At 34.0% G+C, this 24,358-nt stretch overlaps 1 long non-coding RNA gene across 1 annotated transcript in view; it reads left to right on the forward strand.

The window, feature by feature from the left end:
- Positions 1–24,358, forward strand: part of LOC110740654 — a 44,205-nt gene that overhangs the window by 1,101 nt on the left and 18,746 nt on the right. The window lies entirely within an intron of this gene.

Below are 24,358 nucleotides of genomic sequence, written 5' to 3' on the forward strand. Positions count from 1 at the left end.
AAGAATCCAAAGTCTAGAGACTTTGTGACTGTCCACTTTGAAGTGATGGAGTAAGTATACAAACTGACTCTGTTTGAAACCAGAACAGAAACTCTATGCTTTGGGAGGTGATTTTTGAAAAGCTTTGTATTTGATATAATAAAGAATATGAAAGGAGAAAAACCTAGACAAAGTTTTAGAAAAAAGGAGAAAAATCAAGCAGTAAGAGATGAGAAAGTATGAGGATTGCTTATAGATCCTAAAATGCCTTTGCTCGGTTTGAGTGAAGCAAGGAAGAGGTAGATAACATTGAGAAGCTTTGTAAAAATATTTTTTTTAACTCAATTTAATAAACATTAGGGCAAGTCAATGCAAGATTTTGAGGTAGAGTTTTGACAAAACAGGAACTTTCTTTTGTGAAACTGTATTGTGAATAGGATAGATTAGTAAAAGAAGATATTAAAGGCAAGATGATCAGTAATAAATGCCATATTGGAGTAGAGCAGTATTTTTTTCTGACACAAAATTAGGGAATTTTATTTTGGCTTTGAGGAAAAGTATATTAGGAATGGGTGACAACTCTTAAATGTAAAAACAGATTGCCAACCTCTCTGTGTTCATTTTGTAATTCATGATCATATTGAAATGGCTTTTATTTTTAGTTTCATCCAAGTCTAAGAGTTAGACGGTTCCATTAGTTTAACTGCTAGGTGAAATCATTCTAAAATGTCCTTATCCAAGTCTCAAACTGTTAAATATTCCAGGTGTTTAAGAGCAAGTCTATGATAACTACACTTTTATCCTCCATGATTTCCAAAATACTGCTCTATGATTGCCTTCCCCATTCTTTTCCTTTTATATTCCTTTTGCAGGCTAAGAGAATCTTGTTTGTTTTCTTTATGGCTTTTACTTTTTGATTTGTTTTGTGCTTTCCAAATTTGGTTAATCAGAGCTCCATAATCCTTCACTCATTGTATTTGTCATCTTAACAATTTCAACACCATGAAAATCCCAATGCCATCTGGAAATGTGCAGATATTAATATTAGATAATGTTCTTCAATTTTAATGCCAGTTTCTGAGGTTACAACATCAATCCATCCATTTTTTGATCAACCATATTTATTGAGAGCCTATTATATTATCAACCACATTGAGGTACAAAGGTAAATAAAATGCCCATGGCAGAGAGTTACTGTGTAGAGGAGATAGACAAACATAAATTCCTGTAATATGCTATTAATATAAATGTTATGATTAGGAATGAACAAAATGCTGAGTGCATATAGGCATGGAAATGCCAAATTCTCCCAGGATATGCTAGCAAAGACTTTGCAGAGGAGGTGGCCTGATCTTAAAATATGAGGGTAAATTCATGAAGCAGAAGGGTAGAATAGGATACATGCTGGAGAAACAATGTGTAACTGTATAAAGGTGTTGGGACATAAAAAACAAAGGAGAATTTGGAAATGGTAAAAATTTCAGTGTGAATGCAACATGGAGATCCTGGAAAGGTTTGTCCTGAGAAGTTGAAGAAGATATGGCTCGACTGAGGAGGTTACAGTTTGCTTGGATTTAATCCTTGCTAATGCAGAATTAATAGAAATTCCAATGGTAGAGTGATGTGATCATATTTTTTTAAAGGGAGATAACTTTGGAATCCATTTGGAAACTTAATTAAGTATAAGAGATTAGTGAAAGTATATCAATTAGGAAGCTATTGGAATATAAAAGATCATGAGGATCTTAAGGGAGACGGTTCAAGTGTGGAAGGGGTGAGGAAAAGAAAAAATACAAAGACAGAGTTTCATTACCACTTGAATACAGAGAGAACAAGAGAGCAAAATTTCTAGGCTGTTTCTGGAATTTTAATGTTGAAGGAGATGGTTTAGATGTTACTGCTTTAACCAACACAAAAGAGTGAGCATAGTGTATTATGAGTAGAAAAAGTGAACTTTCACTGGACACATTGTGTTTGAAAAGTTTGTATGAAGGAGATACATATAGGTAGTCAGAAATAAATCTCTAAGTTGGAGCTTGATAGAGATTTTAGAGCTATCAGCAAGCATCATGGTCAAAGCAGGAAAACTTGGTTGAGAGCACTGATGGAAAGCAGTATGTATATATTGTTAGCTTATATTATTTCCTATTTCATAATTAGTGCCAAACCTATGATTAAAATTCTTCCCTAATATCTAGTTGACTTTATTAAAAATTTTAACAAGTAGTGATAATTTTAGTCAATAATTTTTAAGTGTAAATAAATAAATTCACTGGGTATCTTCATTTACAGACATGTTTCTTCAAAGATTTCTAAGGATTGTATATAATAACTTCCTCTTTCAGAACCATAATAGCTTCTGTGAATGAAGTTAACTGCTTATGTATTCAATTACAATACCCTTGATTTCCTAACTTTCCACTTTCAACAAATTTTTTAATATAAATATGAAACCTCCAGTTTGTAATTTGCGGTGTTCTCTGAAAATCTTTTTATTCATGGCTCAACAGGAAATGTATGTCTTTCAAAGTGTGTGGGTTTTTTTTGTATTAGTTTTTTACCTTACACTAATCCACACTTACAGTTTAACCCGGCTCCCCTTAGAGCAATGACACACACAATATAGTTGGCTTGAATAAAAAGTTCTAACCCCGATACTGAACAAACTTTAACTAACAGACTTATGGGGGAGTTATAAATATCACTTCACCTTTATTTGTGTCTTTCTCCAAACAATTGATTGTCAATATAGTCAGTAATGCACTGATTAAGTACCATAGACTTGGGATATCTGACTCCACTACTTACTACTTAGGTAATCTGGAAATGTTAGTTATTCAGCCTCTCTCTGAGCATCAGTTTGTTACATGCAAATATGGATATTATGTGAGACACCCATATAAAACCATATTTTATTTAGAAGTTACTTTATTTGGTTATTTAGGAGTAAATGGATTTATTTCAAAGCCTTTTCTATATTTTTTCATATGGGTTTCTACAAAAACTCCACTGTGGGCTTGCTTAATGGTCCACCATATTGTCAGCTCTAGTAAATATCTCATATGTACCCGAAAGGAATATGTTTTCTGTCATTTGGGGGTTCAAGGTTTTTCATTTGTGTCTTAGGTTTAATGAAATTATGTTTTTTTTATTATACTTTAAGTTCTAGGGTACATGTGCATGTAATTATATTCTTTAGCCCTCTTTATTTTTTAAATTGAGATGAAAATCTTATAGCATACAATTAACCATTTAAAACTGTACAATGTAGTGGTATAATATTTAGTGTATTCACAATGTTGTACAGCCACCACCTTTTTCAATTTTAAAAATCCTTTATCACTCCAAAAAACACCCAGAACACATTAAGTTATTATTTCCTATTCTACCTCCTTTCATTTCCTGGTAATGATTAATCTGCTTTCCATCATTATAAATTTGCCCATTCTGAATATTTCATAGGAACGGAATCCTAAAAAATATGACGTTTTGTGTCTGAACTCTTTCAATTCAAAGAATGTTTTAAGTTTCATGCAAATAGTAGCATGTATCAGCACTTCATTCATTTTTTATGACTTAATAATATTTCATTATATGTATATACCCCAGTTTTTCCTTTCACTCATTAATATGCACTTGGCTATTATGAATATGCTGCCCAAAACATGTGTGTATAGTGTTGAACAAATAAGGAATGTCAATAAAGTGATAAATATTATAAAAGGGAACCAAGTAGATATTCCGGAGATAAAAAGTACAAGGGCTAAAAAATTCACTAGAATGGTTTAATAGCATATTTGAACAGGCAGAAAAAAGAATCAGTGAATGTGAAGATATGGCAAGTGAATTTATCCAGTTTTAAGAGTAGAAAGAAAAAATAAAAGAAAGAAAAATAAAGCCTAAGTGAACCATGGAACACCATTGAGCGTACCAACATACGCGTCATGGGAGTTCCAGGAGAAGAAGATAGAAAGAAAGGATTAGAAAAAAGTGTTTGAAGAAATTATGGCTAAAATTTTCCTAATTTGATAACAGATGTATCTATCCATCAGTCCATCCAGGAATCTCAATAAACTCCAAGCAGGATAAATTCAAAGAGATTAACACTGAGAGACATTATAGTTAAATTGTCAAAGGTGCAAGACAAGGAGAAAATTTTGAAAGCAGCAGGAAAAAAGTAACTCACTTTTTTTTCCTTCCTTCCTTCCTTCCTTGCTTCCTTCCTTCCTTCCTTTCTTCCTTCCTTCCTTCCTTCCTTGCTTCCTTCCTTCCTTCCTTCTTTCCTTCCTTTTGTTCTTTTTTGTCTTGCTCTGTTGCTCTATAGCTCTGGCTGGAATACAGTGGCATGATCTCAGCTCACTGCAATTTCCGTCTCCCAGGTTCAAGCAATTCACCTGACTCAACCTCCTGAGTAGCTGGTACCACAGGTGTGCACCACCATACCTGACTAATTTTTGCATTTTTAGTAGAGACAGGGCTTCACCATGTTGGCCAGGCTGGTCTCAAACTCTAGACCTCAAGTGATCTGCTCACCTCAGCCTTCCAAAATGCTGGAATTACAGGCATGAGCCACTGCACCTGGCCTCAGACATAACTCATTTTATACAAGGGAGCATCTATAAGATTTTCATCTGATTTTTGTTTGTTTGTTTTTTATCTGAAATCATGGAAGCCAGAAGGCAGTGGGATGACATGTTTAAAATCCTGAAAGAAAAACAAATGTGTTAACCAAGAATTCTATATCTCCAAAACTGTCTTTCAAGAATGAAAGATAAATTAAGACATAATCAGATATGCAAAGTCTAAAGGAGTTTGCTACAAATAGACTTGCCCTACAGAAATTGCTAAAGATCATCCCTCAAGATGAAATGAAGTGACAGTCATTGCTTGAAGCTATGTGACAAAACAAAGAACATTGGTAAAAGTAGTTACTTTTAACTACATTGGTAAACATGAAAACCAGCATTATTGTACTTATTGTATTTTGGTTTGTAATTTCTTTTTTTCAATATAATTTAAAAGTTAGATGCACAGAATAACAATTATAAATTTATATTAATGGGCACACAATGTTTAAAAATGTAATCTGTGAATATAGCAATATAAAGGGAGAGGTACCAAGATGTATAAGAGCAGAGGCCTTTTATACTATTTAAACTAAGCTTGCATTATTCAAAATAGATTTGTTATAAGTTGTTATAAGATGTAATTGTAATACTCAAGGTAACCAGTAAAGTAATAACCATAAAATATGCAGAAAAAAGGAGAACAAAACGTATACTGCAAAAATAAACCAGATACAAAAAGAAGACAGTCATGGAAGAATTGAGAAAAAATATAAGATATTCAGAAAGATAGCTAAATGGCAGAAGTAAGTCCTTCTTTAGTAATTACTTTGAGTGTAAATCAACTAAAGTCTTCAATTAAAAGGTAGAATGTATTACAGAAAACAAGACCCATCTATATGCTGTCTACATATACATGCTATATATGTAGATAGAAAGACACAAAAAAGATGCATGTAAAAGGATAGACAAAGATATTTCATGCAAATAGCAACCAAAAGCAGTTTGGGTGGCTATATTATTAATGAACGAAATAGAATTTGAGTCAAAAATTTACAAGAGATAGAGAAGGATATTGTATATTGGTAAAAGTTCAGTACATCCATGAGATATAACATTACAAACATATACTCATCTAACAACAGACCTGTAAAATACATAAAACAAAAAATTGACAGAATTGGAAGAGGACAAAAAGAAATGGAAAGAAAACCAGTGTTCATAGATTAGAAGAATCATTATTGTTACAATGTCCACACTACCCAAAGTAATCTACAGATTCAATGCATTTTCTATCAAAATTCCAAGGGCAATATTTGCAGAAATAGCAAAAAAAAAAAAAAAAAAAAAAAATTCCTAAAATTTGTATGGAACTCCAAAAACCCCCAAATAGCCAAAGTAATCTTAAACAAGAAGAGTAAAGCTGGAGGCATCACAATTCCTATTTTCAAACTATATTACAAAACTGTATTAATCAAAACAGTATGATAATGACATAAATAAAGAAACATAGACCAATGGAACATAAAACCACACATATGACCAATCAATTTTCAACAGCAGCTCCAAGAAACACAATGGGCCAAGGATAGTCTTTTCAATAAATGGTGTTGGGAAAATTGGATATCTAAATGCAAAATAAATAAATAAATAAATAAATAAATCCAATCTTTATCTTTTACATATACAAAAATCAACTCAAAATGAATTAAAGACTTAAACATAAGACCTACAACCATACAATTTCTAGAAGAAAACAAAATAGTATATTTCCATGATGCTGGTCCTGACAATGAGTTTTTGGATATGACACCAAAGACACAAGCAATAAAAGCAAAAATAAATAAGTGGGACTACATCAAACTAAACAGCTTCTTCATAGCCAAGGAAGCAATAATCAAAATAAAAAGACAACCATGGAATGGGAGAAAATATTTGCAAACCAGGTTGCTGATAAAGGGTTAATATCTAAAATGTATAAGGAAACTGTCCCACTCAGTGGTAAAAATAATAGTAATAATAATGTTAACCTTACTAATCAATGGGCCAACGACCAAAATAGACACTTTTCCAAAGACTTACAAATGTCAAACCGGTATATTAAAAGGCATTCAACATCAGCAATCATCAGAATAACACAAATCAAAACCACAGTGTGATAGTCACTTATACTTGTTGGGAGGGCTATTATCAAAATATCAAGATAGCAAGTGTTGGCTAGGATGTGAAGAAAGGAGAATTCTTATACATTGTTGAATGTTATACATTCTTATACATTGTTGAATTCTTATACATTGTAAATTGGTATAGTCATTATGAAAAACAGTGAGATTTCTCAATGAATTAAAAATAGAACTATCATATGATTCAGCAATCCCACTTCTGAGTATATATCTGAAGGAAATAAAATTATTATCTCAAAGAGATATCTGCATGCCCATGTTCATTCTAGCACTATTCACAATAGCCAGGATTTGGAAACAATTTAAGTGTCTACCAACAGATGAATAGATAAAGAAAACATACATACATATTATACATATAATGGACTGCAATTTATTTTTTAAAAAGAAAAATTCCATCATATCAAAAATTCCATATAAATGAACTTGGAAGACATCAAGCTAATTTAAATAAGCTAGACACAGAAAGACAAATGCTGCATGATGTCCCTTATATGTGGAACCTAAAAAAGGTGAACTCATGGGAACAGAGAGAAGAAAGGTGGTTGACAGGGCAGGGAAAATGGGGAGATGTTTGTCAAAAGCAATGACAATAGGAATAAGTTCTGGAGACAGAACTTATTATCTTATTATTTCAGAATGTGTATATAGATATAAACACATAGCATTATATTCCTTGAATATGTACAATTTTCATTTCTTAATTATATACCTCAATAAAGCTGAAAAAAATGACAGGATTAAAAAGAGAAACACACAGTTCTGTAATAATAGTTGGATGCTTCAATAATTCATTTTAAATGACAAATAGAAAAACTAGACAGAAGTGGAATAAGAAACAGAAGACTTGAAAAACAGTATAAGGCAATTAGATCTAGTAGACATGTATAGAACAGTCTACCCAATAACAGCAGACTATACATTCTTTTCAAGTGGATATGGAACTTTCTCTAATATCAGCCATATCTTAGTCCACAAAATATCTCCTAATCTTTTTTAAAAAGTTTGAAATTAAACAAAATATAATTTACAACCACAATGGAAGAAACAACAGATCAATAAAGAATGAGAACTGGAAAATTCACAAATATGTGGAAATTAAACAGTACAGTCTTCAACTACCAGTGAGTGCAAGAATAAATAACAAGGGAAATTAGAGAATTTCTTGAGACAAATGAAAATAGAAACACAACATAACAAAACTTATTGAATGCAGTGAAAGCAGAACTCAGAGAAAAATGCATAAACAACCTCATTAACAAAACCTCAAATCAATAACTTCACTCTGTACCTTAAGGAAGTAGAAAAGCCAGAGAAAATGAAATCCAAAGCTAACAGAAGGAAATAAAATGGTAAAGACTAGAGCATAAATCAGTAAAATAGAAGGTTGAAAAACAATAGAGGAAATAAATATAGCTAACAGTTAATTATTTAAAAAGATCAAAACTTTCACTATATTGACTGAGCAAAAGTTAGAAGACTCTCATTATAAAATCATAAATGAAAGTGGAAACATTACTACCAACTTTACAGAAATAAAAATGTTTATAGGAGAATATTGTGAACAATTGTATACCAACAAATTAGGTACCCTGGATGAAATGGACAAATTTCTAGAAAGATGCAAACTACCAAAATGACTCCAGAAGAAAGTGAAACTCTAAGCAGACCTATAACAAACAAGGAGATTGAATCAGTAATGAAAAACCATTCAACAAAGATAGATTTATGACCAAATAGCCACATTAACTGGTGAGTCTACCAAGCATTTAAAGAATAATTATTATCATTTCTTCTCAAACCCTTCCAACAAAAGATATGAAGAAGAAATACTTGACAGCATTACCCTGATACAAAAGCCAAAGACAGTACAAAAAAAAAAAAAAAAAAAGAAAAGAAAACTACAACCCAATATCCCTTATAAATATGTAGGCAAAATATCTCAGCAAATACTAACAAAATACTAGTAGCAATACTGTATAATCAAAGGATTGTATACTGTCAGCAAGTGAGATTTATCCTAAAAATGTGAAGGTGGTTCAACATATTAAAAAAATCAATCAATGTAATATATCACAATAGTAAAATGGAGAACCATATGATTATTTCCATTGATGCAGGAAAAGCAATGATGAAATACAACACCCTTTCATGATAAAAATACTGAATAAACTAGGAATAGAAGGGAACTTCTGCAACATGATAATGGAATATATGAAAAACTGACAGTTAATATCATGCTCAGTGGTGAAACACTGAAAGCTTTTTTACAAAGATCCAGAACAAGACAAGAATGCTGCATTTGTCACTTTTATTCAACTCTGGCTAGTACCAGAAGTTTCACCCAGAGCGATTAGGCAAGACAAAGAAAAAAAGACATCTAAATTGGAAACTACAAAAAGAAGTAAAATTATATCTGTTTGTAGATAACTTGATATTATCTGTAGAAAGCTCTAAGGAATCCAACAAACCATTAGAACTAATGAAAGACTTTAGCAACGTAGGCACAAGGTAAACATATGCAAATTAGTTATATTTCTATATAGTTGTAATGAACTATCAGAAATATTTTAAAATTCCATTGACAATAGCATCAAAAAATAAGATATTCAGAAATAAATGTAACCATGGAGGAATACACAAAACTTCACTGAAAGAAACTAAGGAGAGTTGAAATAAATGAGAAGACATTCTGTGTTCATGGGCTGTACAACAGTAATGTTGAGATGACAATACTATCTAAAGTAGTGTTCAGATTCAATGCAACAACATCAAAATCCCAATGGCGTGTTTTCTTTTTCTTTTTTGTTTTTTGGCAGAAATAGAAATACTCATTCTAAAATTCATACAAAAAATTCAAGGGACCTGACATAGACAAAACAATCTTGAAAAAGTGTATTTTCCAGTTTCACAACCTACTACAAAACTATAGTAATAAAAAGATTGTGGTACTGGTATAAGAATAGACATATAGACCAATAGAATAGAACTGAGATCCTAGGAAGTAGTCCTCACGTATATGGTCAATGACTTTTCAACAAAGTCATTTTGTTGAAATGGCCAAGACCATTTAACGGTGGAAAGAAAAATGTCTTCAATAAATAATGCCAGGAGAGCTGGATATGTACATGCACAGAATGAAATTAGACCCCTACCTTGCATTATGTAAAAAACATTAACTCAAAATTAATAAAATACTTAAACTTAAAGACTAGAACTATGTATCTCTTAGAAAAAAATGCACAGGCAAATCTTTATGACCTTTGATTTTTAAATGATTTTTGAGATATGACACAAAAGCACAGATAGCAAAAGAAAAAATATGTAAATAAGATTTAATCAAAATGAAAAACTTTTATGCATCAAAGGACCCTATCAGGAGAATGAAAAGACAACCCACAGTGTGTGAGAAAACATTTGCAAAACATGTATGTGGATAAAGGCTTAATATCTAGAATATATGATGAACTCCTGTAACTCCTGCAACTTTTTGTACTGTGACAAAAACCTAAAACTCCAAGTTAAACTAGTCAAAAGACGAACAGATATTTCTCCACAAAAGATATACAAATGGCCAATAAGGACAAGAAAAGATGCTAAACTAAATTATTCATTAATAAAATGCAAATCAAAATGAGATACCACTTTACATCCAGTACTGTGGCTATCATAACAATAATGAAACAGAAAATGTGTTGATAAGGGTGTGTAGAAAATTGGAAAGTTCATGAATTGGCTGCTGGGAATATAAAATGATGCAGTTGCTGTGGGGAACATTTGGTGGTTCCTCACAAAATTAGACATAATTCTATGGAATTCCACTGGAATTTCCAGAAATTCCACTCCTAAGTATTATAACTCCCCCCAAAAATTTGACAGTAGGGTGTGGAATGGATATTTTTACACCAAAGTTCGTTGCAGCATTACTCACCATAGTTAAAAGGCAGACACAATTTGTGTCCATTAACAGGTGAATGGATAAACAAAATATGGTACATGTATATAATAGAATATTATTGAGCCATTAAAGGGAATAAAGTTCTGATACATGTTACAATCTGGATAAAACTTGAAAACATGTTGCTAAGTAAGCCAGACACAAAAGGACAAATACTGTACGATTCCATGCATTAGTCTGTTCTCATGCTGCTAATAAAGGCATGACCCCAACTATGTAACTTATAAAGGAAAGAGGTTTAATAGACTCACAGTTCCACATGGCTGGGGAGGCCTCACCATCACGGCAGAGGGCTGATGAGGAGCAAAGTCAAGTCTTACACGGCCGCAGGCAAGAGAGCTTCTTCGGGAGAACCCATATTTACATAACCATCAGATCTCATGAGACTTATTCATTACCATGGAAACAGTATGGGGGAAACTGCCCCATGATTCAATTATCTCCACCTGTCCCTGCTTTTGACACATGGGGCTTATCACAAGTCAAAGTGAGATTTGGGTGGGGACACAGCCAAACAATATCTTTCCACTTATATGAAATATCTAGAACAGGCACATTTCTGAAGACAGAACGTAGATTAGTTTTTACCAGAGACTGGAAAGGGAGGAATGGTGAGTTATTGCTTAATGGGTACTTCGTTTCTGTTTGTGATGACAAGAAGCTTCTGGAAATAGAGATGATGGTTGTACAACACTGTGAATATGCTTAATGCTACTGAATTGTGTACTTAAAATTGTTGAAATTTTAATACAATAAAAATTTAAAATATGAGCTATTCTTATATGTTCTAATAATTATTCTTATATCCATGGTTATTTGAAAGGTTTTTGCTTAATTGCCTAATATTAAGGTTTTTCTGAACATATTTTTATTATTGACTTTTAATTTATTTCTGTATTGGTCAGAGTACAAGCTCTGTATGATTTAAATCCTTTTATATTTATTGAGAATTATTTTATGGTCCAGTATTTGCTCTGTCTTGATTAATGTTCCACGGACACTTGAAAAGTAGACTTGATTATTGTCACTTTTACTCTATTGATATCTGTTTCACACATTTTGAAATTTCATTATGCTCACTCATTTAAGATTGTTAATTTTACGAACTGACCCTATTTTGATTATGACTTGACACCTTTATCTTTAGTAGTAGTACTTGTATTTTAAAGACCACTTTATCTAATATTAATACGGGCACACAGATTAGTATTTGTATGGCACATTTATATCCACACTTATGCTTAAATGTTGTGTCGATATCCAAAGTGTGTTTCTTGTGAACAGCATAGTGTTGGGTCTTGTTTATTTATTTATTTATTTAATCTCATCTGAAATTCTGTACCTTTTAAAGATTTTTATTTTATTTTATTTTACTTTAAGTTTCAAGATACATGCACAGAACATGCAGGTTTGTTACATATGTATACATGTGCCATGGTTGTTTGCTGTACCCATCACCTAGGTTTTAAACCCCACATGCGTTAGGTATTTGTCTTAATGCTCTCCCTCTCCTTGCTCCCCACCTCCCGACAGGCCCCAGTGTGTCCATGTGTTTTTGTTGTTCGACTCCCACTTATGAATAAGAACATACGGTGTTTGGTTTTCTGTTCCTGTGTTAGTTTGCTGAGGATGATGGCTTCCAGCTTCATCAATGTCCCTGCAAAGGACATGATCTCATTCTTTTTTATGGCTGCATAGTATTCCATAGTGTATATGTAACACATTTTCTTTATCCAGCCTATCATTGATGGGCATTTGGGTTGGTTCCATGTCTCTGCTATTGTAAATAGTGTGCAATAAACATACATGTGCATGTGTCATTATAGTAGAATGATTTATATTCCTTTGGGTATCTACCCAGTAATGGGATTGCTGGGTCAAATGGCATTTCTGGTTCTAGATCCTTGAGGAACCCTCTTCCACAATGATTGAACTAATGTACATTTCCACCAATAGGGTAAAAGTGTTCCTATTTCTCCACAGCCTTGTCAGCACCTGTTGTTTCTGGACTTTTTAATAATTTCCATTCTGACCGGTGTGAGATTGTATCTCATTGTGGTTTTGATTTGCATTTCTCTTTTTTTTTTTTTTTTTTTTTTCAGATGGAGTCTCACTCTGTCTCCCAGGGTGGAGTGCAGTGGTGCGGTGCAATCTCGACTCACTGCAAGCTCCACCTCCCAGGTTCTCGCCATTCTCCTGCCTCAGTGTTCCAAGTAGCTGGTACTACAGGCGCCCGCCACCACGCCTGGCTAATTTTTTGCCCATGTTAGCCAGGATGTTCTTGATCTCCTGACCTGGTGATCCGCCTGCCTCGGCCTCCCACAGGGCTGGGATTACAAGCCTGAGCCACTGCACCTGGCCTTTATTTGCATTTCTGTAATGATCAGTGATGATCAACTGTTTTTCATATGTTTGTTGGCCACATAAATGTCTTCTTTTGAGAAGTGTCTGTTCATATCATTTGCCCACTTTTTGATGGGGTTGTTTGTTTTTTCTTGTAAATTTGTTTAACTTTCTTACAGATTCTGAATATCAGACCTCTGTCAGAGGTGTAGATTGCAAAATTTTTCTCCCATTCTGTAGGTTGTCTGTTCACTGTGATGTTAGTTTCTTTTGCTGTGTAGAAACTCTTTAGTTTAATTGGATCCCATTTGTGAATTTTGGCTTTTGTTGCCATTGCTTTTGGAGTTTTTGTCATGAAAGCTTCGCCCATGCATATGTCCTGAATGGTATTGCCTAGGTTTTCTTCTAGGGTTTATATGGTTTCCAGTTCTTCTGTATTTATTTACGTATTAGAAACAAGATCTTGCTCTGGCACACAGTCTGGGGTGCACTGGCATGATCATAGCTCCTGGTCTTAAGGGATCCTCTCACATTGGCCTCCTGAGTAGCTAGGACTGCAGGCACATGCCACTGTGCCCAGCTAATTTTTAATTTTTGAAAATTTTTTGCAGAGATGTGATCTCACTACCCATCTCTTGCCAAGGCTGGTCTTAAACTCCTGGTCTCAACTCATCCTCCCACCTCAGGCTCCCAGAGTGCTGGGATTACAGGCATGAGCCACCAAGCCCAGGCCCTTTTATACTTAATGTAACTTTTTATACTTTTATACTTAATGTAACTGTTGAGATGATTAGGTTTCAGTGTACCCTATTGCTATTTGTTTTATGTTTGTTTCTGTTTCTTTTTTTCTCTATTTTTTCTTTAGTGTGATTGTCTTTTAATATTGTGTTTTATCTCTTCTACTGGCTTTTTAGCTATGCTTCTTTGTTTTAATTTTTAAATTGTTAGTTGCAAGATTACAATACGTATCTTTATCACAGTCTACCTTGAGTTAATATTTCAACATTTTTGTTCAGGTAAGAACCTTAAACTGGTATAATCCCAATAATTTTCCTCTATTATGCTAGTTTTTTCACATATATTTTGTGTAAGTCATCACAAAATATATGTGCATGTTTGTTGTAAGTCATCAGGAATTAATGTTGAATTTTGTGAAAATTCTTTTACAAGTCTTTCAAGATGATTCTAGGGGTTTTCTACTTTATTTTATTTATATGATGTACTATGTTCATTGGGTTTCAGATAGTAAGCAAATTTGCTTTACTAGGATTAAATCTACAGAGTTATGATGCATTACAGTTACAGATATTGTTGGATTTAATTTGCTTCCATTTTGTTAAACATTTGCATTTACACTTGTGAGAGATATTGTTTGGCACTTTTCTTTCTTCTGATGTCTCCATCTTGCTTTTGTGCCAAGCTAATACTGGCCCTATACAATGCTTTGGCATATGTTCTATTCTCTATTTGCTGAAAATGTTTGTCTATGACTGGTATACTTTAGTCTTTAAATGTTTGATGGGATTCACAGGTTAAGCCATCTGGTTCTATGCTCTTCTTCAAGGGAATATATTTAATTACTAATTCTATTGTTTTTACTTTATATAGATCTACTGGGATTTTCTATTTTTAAGTCAATTTTGCTACTTCATAACTTTCTAGGAATTTGATTATTTCATCTCTGTTTTTAAACTTCTTAATGTAAGTTGTTCATTATATTACCTTGAATTCTTTTTATATTTCTGTTCAATCTGTTGTGAGGTTCTATCTTTCATTCCTTAGAGTAAAAGTCTGTGTCTTCTCTTTTTCATCTTGATGATTCTAGTAAAGTAGTTACAAATTGTATTGATTATTTCAAAGATACAACTTTGAGTTCTATTGTTTTCTCTGTTAGTTTTGTTTCCTGCTTCATTAATTATTGTTCTGATTGTTATTATTTCTTCTCTTCTATTTCCTTGCTTCATTTTTTTAGTTTCTTAAGTTCAAAGGTAAATAATTGATTTGAGGCTTTTTTCTTTTTTCAGTAAAACATTTGAATCCATAAGTTTCCCTCTAAACATTATTTTAGCTTCTTTTCATATACTTTGATTTATTCTGTTATTATTTTCCATGTACTTAAGATATTCTCTAATTTCCCTTGTGATTTGTTGTTGGAAAAATTGGTGATTCCAAGCTATTTTGTTTAATATTTGTTCTGTTTAATTTCTCAACACATATATAGACATATTATCATTTTAGACTGGGTTTTCTGATACAAATATTAGATGTTTTATTTTGGAGATGAAACAAAGGGCAGCATGGGTAAGAAAAAAGAGAACTAAGGGTATCTAGAAAGGGGAAACAATAGTTATCACTTTATAAGAAGCCATGAAACTATAGTGCATTTGTTGGAAGGAATATCTGCTTGCAATGAAACACTTTCAGGTGAGCCAAAAATAGATACCCAGCCTCAAAGTAGATTATGGAGAGAGGAATTTCCTTCTTTAGCTTCCTTCTATCTTCTTTTCCCCCAGCAAAGTATTCCCCAGACGGCATTAACTCCCTCATACATCCAGACTGTATCATTTTGCTCCTTTAATGGTGAGATGGAATGCCAGAGCCCCAGGTCACCTATGGGTTCCTAGTGGAAGAAAGAGCTAGAGTCTCTGGGCAATCACTGCTGGACCTGGCTATGTATCAGAGGCTATACTCCTAGGACAGCTTATGGTTTTCATAGCAGCAGAGCAATTTGGGCCTGAACAAGGTACCACAGGGTATGACTGGTGGCTATGGCAGAGTAGGTGGCCAAAGATACATGAGACAGCTTGATCCATGTCCCTACAAAGGACACACTTTCATTCCTTTTTATGGCTGCATAGTATTCCATGGTGTATATGTACCACATTTTCTTTATTCAGTCTATCATTGATGGGCATTTAGCTTGATTCCATGTCTTTGCTATTGTGAATAGTGCTGCTATGAAAATAGGTGTGCATGTATTTTATAACAGAATGAAATACAAATCCAAACCACAATGAGGTACCGTCTTACACCAGTCAGAATGACTGTTATTCAAAACTCAAAAAACAACAGATGCTGGCGAGGTTGTGGAGGAAAAGGAACACTTTTACACTGTTGCTGGGAGTGTAAATTAGTTCAACCACATAAAGACAATGTGGTGATTCCTCAAAAACCTAGAGGCAGAATTACCATTCAACCCAGCAATCCCATTACTGGGTATATACCCAAAGGGACTGAAGACTTCATTTGAAGGAAGAACTGCTGATGTGGTAGAAGTAGCAAGAGAACTAGAATTAGCAGTGGAGCCTGAAGATGTGACTGAATTGCTGCAATCTCATAATAAAATTTTAATGGATGGGAGTTATTTTGTATGGGTGAGCAAAGAAAGTATTTTTTTTTTTTTTTGAGATGGAAACTACTCTTGGTGAAGATGCTATTAACATTGTTGAGATGACAACAAAGGATTTAGAATATTACATAAATTTAGTTAATGAAGCAGTGGCAGGGTGTGATGGGATTAACCCCAACTTTGAATGAAATTCTACTATGGGGTAAAATGCTATCAAACAGCATTGCATGCTACAGAGAAATCTCTCGTTAAGAGATGTCAGTCAATGCAGCAAACTTCCTTGTTGTCTTATTTTAAGAAATTGCCACAGCCACCCCAACCTTTAGCAACCACCACCCCAATTAGTAAGCAGCCTTTGAAATTGAGGCAAGATCCTCCACCAACAAAAAGGTTATGACTTGCTGAATGTTCAGATGATTGTTTGCATTTTTAGCAATAAAGTATGTTTAACAAAGTTATGTACATTGAATTTTAGACATAATGCTATTGCACACTTAATATGTTACAGTATAGTGTAAACATAATTTTTATATGCATAGGAAACCAAAAAGCCTGTGTGACTCAATTTATTCCAGTATTCACTTTACTGTGGTGGTCTGGAACTGAACCCACAATATTTCTGAAGTATGCCTGTATAAAGAAAATAATTGAGAATGTATTAGATGTTTAAAGTTTTTAAATAGAAATTTTCATAAATATCCTCTGTTGGTGTTTGACCGTGTGAATAAATTGATTAGAATATATGGAGAGAAAAAAATAGTATAAAAGGAATAAGGGAAAATACAGAATATACATGACACCAAATGTATAGCTATCATAAGTGAAGTAGATTACAGAGAAATAATCTATATGAAAAAGACTGGAGGAAGAGCAGTGGTTTTGGACACTGACAAATACAAATTTGGAGTCATGCCATTGCTCTGCTGGAGATAATCCTGCTTAGGATCTCATTTTCTTGCCTGTTAATAATAATAATACTAATAATAAAACTCAGTATATCACAGCATACCTATTATGGTGAATAAGAAGAATATATTTTAAGTACTTTGGATAAATTGAAGGGATAAGGATGTAAAAATAAAGGAGAGAGAAAGTTTAAACAACTTTGTTTGATGGTGGAAAATGAAGGAAATTTGTTTACACTACTCTTGTCTTCTCCCATTTTAATGTCTTCATTGTTTTGGTAATTGGTTAGTTACTAGCACTCTCCAGAAACTCCAAGAGTCCCAGGATTCAAAGCTAAGCCTCGATATTTACAAAGGTAATGAGTCTGTCAGCCATGGGAAGTCAAGTGCTCTTACTATTTGGTATTGCTCACCTCAAACCTAACCTAAAGGGACACCTTTCTTGGGGGATAACAGTTCATTTGTCTTCATGCTAACTCTATCAAGGAATTTTCCTGTGCAGAAAACAGCTAGTTTCACTAAGCTCTGTATGTGCGGTGTTTTTTATGTAGTGCACTGACAGCCAGTAACCGAACCTAATCCGTCAAACTCATTTCACCTAAGACCTCAAGTATAACTCCAATTCTGATCCTTAAGGTAAAGGTGTCACTGAAGTACTTAGTTCCTGAACTTTTGTTTTTGAACATATAGTACTCTGGGAGTTGGTGAAGAAGTGTTATTTCTCTTGTACTGAGAAATAAGTCATTATTTTTGGATGTTGCATTTAAAAATATTACGTTTGCCCTGTAATTTGCTTATAATCGCTGCAACCTTATTCAAGCAGCCATTGATAGAGTTGTTCTTTTGCAGCAGTAGGTTTGCAGTTTAGTAAACTCTGTGGTTTTAATTTTTTAATTTAATGCAAATGAATCTTTTGGAAACACTACATTATTCCTGGTAAGATAAAAATCAGGTATTTTAATTTTGCCTAAATTTCAAAAATTAATCATAAGAATTTGGATGTATACCATTGATCTTTAAAAGAATCCAACACTTTTAATTGTGCCATGTATTTTTAAAGCAATTTCGTGGAATAGTTGTATTTTAATATATCTCAAATTTATTTATGCCAGCTATTTAATATTTCTCATGATTGAGAGGGCACTAAAACTGGCATTTCAGAACTATTTCTGCTCCACAAAATGTCTTCCCTTTGTTTACTCTTGTGTTTGTTGGACGATTTAGTGTTTTCTGGAGAACAGGGACCATTTACAGATATAAAATGACATGTAGTAATATTTGCTCTGTGGATACATACTATGAAACAGCTAAAGAAAATGGGTAAGAAACCGTCAAAACCAAAGATTATGTGTATCAGTAAGCTAGCAGAGCTTACTGTGTTGTTAATGATCCTACTTCAGTAAGAACAGTAAAACTCCTGTGGTATATAACTGACTACTCTTTTATGTGGAGGAGTTATAACAACTTAGAAAAGAAATTTAAGATGCTTGGTCAGTGTGTATTTTTTTTTAAAAGACCATTTTATTACCGTAGAATATTTACATCTATTAGTTTTACTTTTAATATTCAGAATCACATGATGGACCAACCTTTAGCTTCAAAAATTAGTCTAATATTGCTTTGGAGAAATGAGAGCAGCAAACATTCCTGGATTCAAATAACATTTGGAACTGTATTTTAAAAAAGATGTGATTGTTAAGTAGCATAAATCATGTTATAAAATGCTGTCTATTTAAATTTCTTGGATCTTTAAGAGAAAGAATTTATTTTATTGAACATTTATGCAAGAAGAGAGTATTCTTATTTCCTGATAATGCTTAAGTCTCTAAAAAACTGAATTTTAAATGGGTGTCAAAACTTTGGCATAATGTTTATAAGAGAAGTAATTTATAAGACAGTTGTATTTGACCATAGTTTTAACTTTTTTTAAGCAAATTGCATTATGATTATTACCCTATCATTACATTTCAATTAGAATCTATTTAAATATCATTGATATAATTTGGAAATAAGTATTTGCAGCAAGTCAGATTTGAATTAAGGACATGTAAATACATTCTGGTATTTCTAAATTTAAGTCTCTCTTTTAAAGTAGGCTTAAAGATAATAAAAGCATATATAACATTTTTTCCAATTTGTGAGTCAAGTTGGAAAACGGCAGGAGTTTATTTTAAGTAAATATTCACTGTCTAATGAAACACATGAGATTAAAGCATCAAAAATCTGTGGACACAATTATTTACTTTTGGTACTCAAAAGATCATAACATTGCAATTCAGCCTTAGCAAGGATGATGGAAAAAGTTCTTACTATGTTAAATGCCTTGGAAACTTTCCCCAAATCATAAACTCAGTACAATATTTTTATCTTAAATGCATAACATTTAAATGCCATCTCTACAATTATCATTCTCTCCCACTGCCCCTCAGCAACTCCATCTTATTTCACTGATCTCCGCACCACAAGAGAATAAAAGCACCTGCCTCTCTAAATAAATAAACTCAGGCTTTGGTTCCTTGGTGGCTCATCAAGGGAGTTCAAAGATAAACAATTCAATCAATTACTTGGTTTTTTCTTTATTAGAATAAAATACCAGTTGAAAAGGTTTTTTTACAGATGAACAGAATATTATTTTGATTGAACACATAAATTATTTTGGCATCGTGTTAAACCTAGCCTCAGGGTTGCTTACTTAAAAATAAATCTTCCTTGGGATACTAGTCTTCTAATTGGCAGATTTCAGATTATTTTCCCTATTTTTCTTTTCCGTTATGATATTGCCTGGCTAGTTACAGTCTCAGCTTTCACTTCTAATCAACCTTATTCACAAACTGACTAAATAATCTACTAAGATGTTGTGAAGACGTGAAGAAAAGATACCATTGACTCAAAGTACCTTGTTTACCCCTAGCTATAGATCTCTTGTTTCTCATTCACAAATTCCTTTTTGTGGGTCAAAGCCTGTGAGAACTATTTGTTATCAGGTACATGCATGTGGGATTTAGTTTACCTCAATAAATATGTGTTGAGAGCTGTGGGGAAGGAAAGAATGACATAGATTCTTCCCTTAAAGAGTTCACAATGTAATGAGGAAGGCAAATCTTTAAGTGGAAAATTTAAATATTTGCGTATGTACTAAGGGAACACAGAGAAAACTCACTGTATTAGTCTGTTCTCACACTGCTTTAAATAAATACCCAAGCCTGGGTAATTTATAAAGGAAAAAGGTTTAATTGACTTACAGTTCTGCATTGCTGGGGAGGCCTCAGGAAACTTATAATCATGGCGGAAGGCAAAGCAGGAAGAAAGCTTCTTCATATGGTGGCAAGAGAGAGAAGAGTGAATGAGCAAAGGGGTAAGAGCCCTTATAAAACCATTAGATCTTGTGAGAACTCACTCACTATCATGAGAACAGCATGGAGGAAACCACCCCCATGATCCAATCACCTTCCATCTTGTCCTGCCCTTAACAAGTGGGGATTTGAGATGAGATTTGGGTGGGGACACAGAACCAAACCATATCAACCACTTACTGTAATCTGGGGCTGCGGACAGCACTGGGGAAGACAGTAGATGATATGACCATTATCTGGGCTCTTAAAGGGTAAGCATATGTTAGCCTGGCATCAGAGTATGTGTGTGTGTGTGTTTATGTGTGTGTCTGTGCACATGCATGGGGTGTGTGTTGGGGGCATGGAGAATGGGCCAATGGATGGTAGAGAGATGAAAGACATTTCAGCCAAGTCCATGTAACTTATATTAACATGCTTTAAAAAGGCATGAAATAATATTGTGTACAAGGGATTGAATTCAAAAGTCACTTATGGATAAGAAGAAAGTAGTGAGAAAAGAAACTAGATAAGTAGATGTGGTCAGGGCATAACAGGCTTTATATTCCATCCTAAGGATCATGGCCTTTATTCTGTAGGTGGTAGAGTAACATTAAAGCAGAATAATGACAAGATTAGGTCTACAGTTCAGAGGAGTCATTTTAGCAAAAGCTCAGAGGAATGGATTTCAAAGAGGGCAACTCCGCAATGTGGCAGGTAAAGGGTAGGAGACTATGGCAACAGTGCAGCCTTGATTAAGGGCAGCGGTAAAATGTAAGGAGAGAAGATGACATATATGAGAGCAAAAAATGCTATCATGCCTTTTATTCCCACCATTAACCTTTTATATTAGAGGAGCACAGGACATGGAGAAGGAGACCCATGCATGTGATGGAGTAGTGTTGAAGATTAAATAAGTTAATGAACATGGTCAGTACTATAAAAGTGTTTGCTATTATTATTATTATCGGGGGCAAGGAAGAGTAAAACTCAGAATGATTTACTGACCTTAACATACAGGCATCAGTGGAGAGCTGCACTCATGGTCTAGACCCCGGGGACATGGATCTTTCAGAGTCATGAACAGAGAAGATAAGGCATGCAAAAGAGAGAGTCTCGGTAGCTGTAGACAAATGGAAACTATCTTTCAAGCTATATCAGTGCACCAAGGGGACACAACAGAAGTAGGCTGTGCTCTGAGTCATTTCATGCAGAAAAACGGGAGATGTTTGGATTAGCCACAACTTCTGCTGTCCCTTAAATAGCAGCAGGATGCATTCAGAATCCCCTGAAAATAAGTGTCATTGCATTCTCTTTTGTGCTACCATCCTCGGAAAGTACACTAGGAAGATGCAAAAGCATTTGGATAGAAATCCATAGAAGTGACACATGTACATTCCATCAGCATTTTTGCTTTGCTCAAGGATTTTTGTTGGACCTAAAAAAACTCTGATCTGTTTGGAAAGAGGATTTGCATTTGCAAATAGATTTACAGGCAGATCCAACAAGCAGCACTTTGCCATTTGCAAATCCACTTGAAACATCTGGGTTCCTGTCTAGCCCGAAAATTCTTATATAAATGGACAACCCTAAGATCATAGTTTGGACACGATTTTTTAAAAATCAAGATAAATGCTAAGTAATTTGCATAATTTGTTGGTTTTGAAAGCACAACCTATTTCGTTAACAAAATAAAAGAACAAAGAGAAACTCACCTTTTTCTGTTAAAGGAGAATTAAATAAGTGAAATCAATAAACAACAATAAAAGCACTTTGACTTCGTTAACTGGAGAAAGGCTGTGTGACATTTCCGTGAAACAAGCTTGTTAATAAGGATTTTAATTTAGACTGAAATTCTACCTCTTCTCCTAATGGTAAAATACATTTTTTAAAAAAACTGTATCGATGACTTATTTATTGTGGATCTGAAGATATATCCTAATTGCAACTTTTTTATATAAAAAGGAAACTAGTGAGGTTCTTCTCTAGTATAAAAAAGTATTATAATATAGCCAATATAAGATTTAGTCAGGCTAAATTTATATTGTACCAGTAGACTGCAAGAATTCCATTAATGCTCCATTGATATCATCAATGAAGAAAAAGGCAAAATGGATGCATTGCTTCTGCTCCACTGGGTCTGTAATGAAGCAGCATTATAGCAGCTGCTGTCTTTTCAAACAGCTTTGCTTTTTTTCCCAAGGCATCACTTGGTATATTGCAAGATTCTCCAGAAAAATATCTTTTGACCTTGTGGTCCTTTCTTTTTATTATTTTTTTCCCAAGAACCATGGCCTTCCACTTGCCACCGTGGTGCTATGGTGTAATTTAAAATGTACAATGGAAATTTCAAATAAAAAGGAAGAGTTTGAGATTGGTACTGCCAAAGGCATCTGTGGCAGTGGATCCTAATAGTTCAGGAATCTTGGCCATTAGAAAGTTTCACAGCCTTTAGTGATATGATGGAGAACCTGCTAAAGGAGTGGAAATCTCAATCATTCTTTCCTTTCCTTGGTTAAGAAAATATATACAAAGCTTTCTACAAAGGTAGAATTAATATTTTGTGAAACTTTAAAGCCATAGTGCTGAGCTAGATTCCCATCCAATTAGCCTGTTTGTTTCAGCTGTTGGCATACATGACCCTGTTTGTCATTGCCAAATCTTTCATGCAGCAATTCACTCTCATTGCTAAGGTGGCCTAAATGAACAGCCAGGTGTATTGAAGTTAGTTCATTCTCTCTCTCTCTCTCCTGTTTCTGTGTGTGTGTGTATGTCTGTGTGATTTGACAACTTCTATACACTCACCCGAAAGAACAGAATAGAAGATATTTCAAGGCTAAACTTTTAAATGATGAAACTTCAACTTTTGAAATTATGGTGCCCTGGGCATCCATATTAATAGGAGGGACAATATATGCAAAGAAGCACAAGAAAAATGTAAAGAATGCACTAAATCAGCTGCAAATAAGAAATTATTAAATAATGATAATACTTGAGCTACCTTTCTAAATTCTACAAGGTGAAGTTCTGGGTTTCCTATGATCTAAAAATATCTGACACTCTGTAGGTATTCAAAACATATTCTCATGGTTTTCCAATGAGAATTGTTCTGAATTCCAAAATTTCCCATTCATTGCTTATAGAATATTACTCTTAGATGACCTAGCTCAGAATTAAGACATACAATAATAGGCTGCGCATGGTGGCCCACTCCTGTAATCCCAGCACTTTGGGAGGCTGAGGTAGGAGGATTGCTTGAGTTCAGGACTTTGAAACCAGCCTGGGCAACATGACGAGACCCTGTCTCTACAGAAATTAGCTGGACATGGTGTTGTGCACCTGTAGTCCAGCTACTAGGGAGGCTGAGGTTGCAGTGAGCCAAGGTCACACCACTGCACTCCAGCCTCGGCAAAAAATGACCCTGTCTCAAAAAGAAATCTCCAATGATAATTCTTACTCTTGCATTTACTTATGCACTGAAACTCCTGCCTCTCTTCATCTGAGCTCTGCCAACAGATATATATATTTTTTCAGTGAATGATACTACCATTTATCTACTGCTGACAATAGCCACTTGCATGCCATCCTAGATTTATTCTCCATACTCTACTGCAAATCAAGTTATTTGTACCTATTAATTTTCCATCTGATATAGCTGTCAATTCCATTCATTATTCCTCACCATCCTCACACCTCTTAAGTTTAGACTTTGAGTGAGCAATACGCAACTGGAACGAAGCCACTGAA

Source organism: Papio anubis, chromosome 9 (assembly GCF_008728515.1).
Source record: "Papio anubis isolate 15944 chromosome 9, Panubis1.0, whole genome shotgun sequence".
Classification (NCBI taxonomy): Eukaryota; Metazoa; Chordata; class Mammalia; order Primates; family Cercopithecidae; genus Papio; species Papio anubis.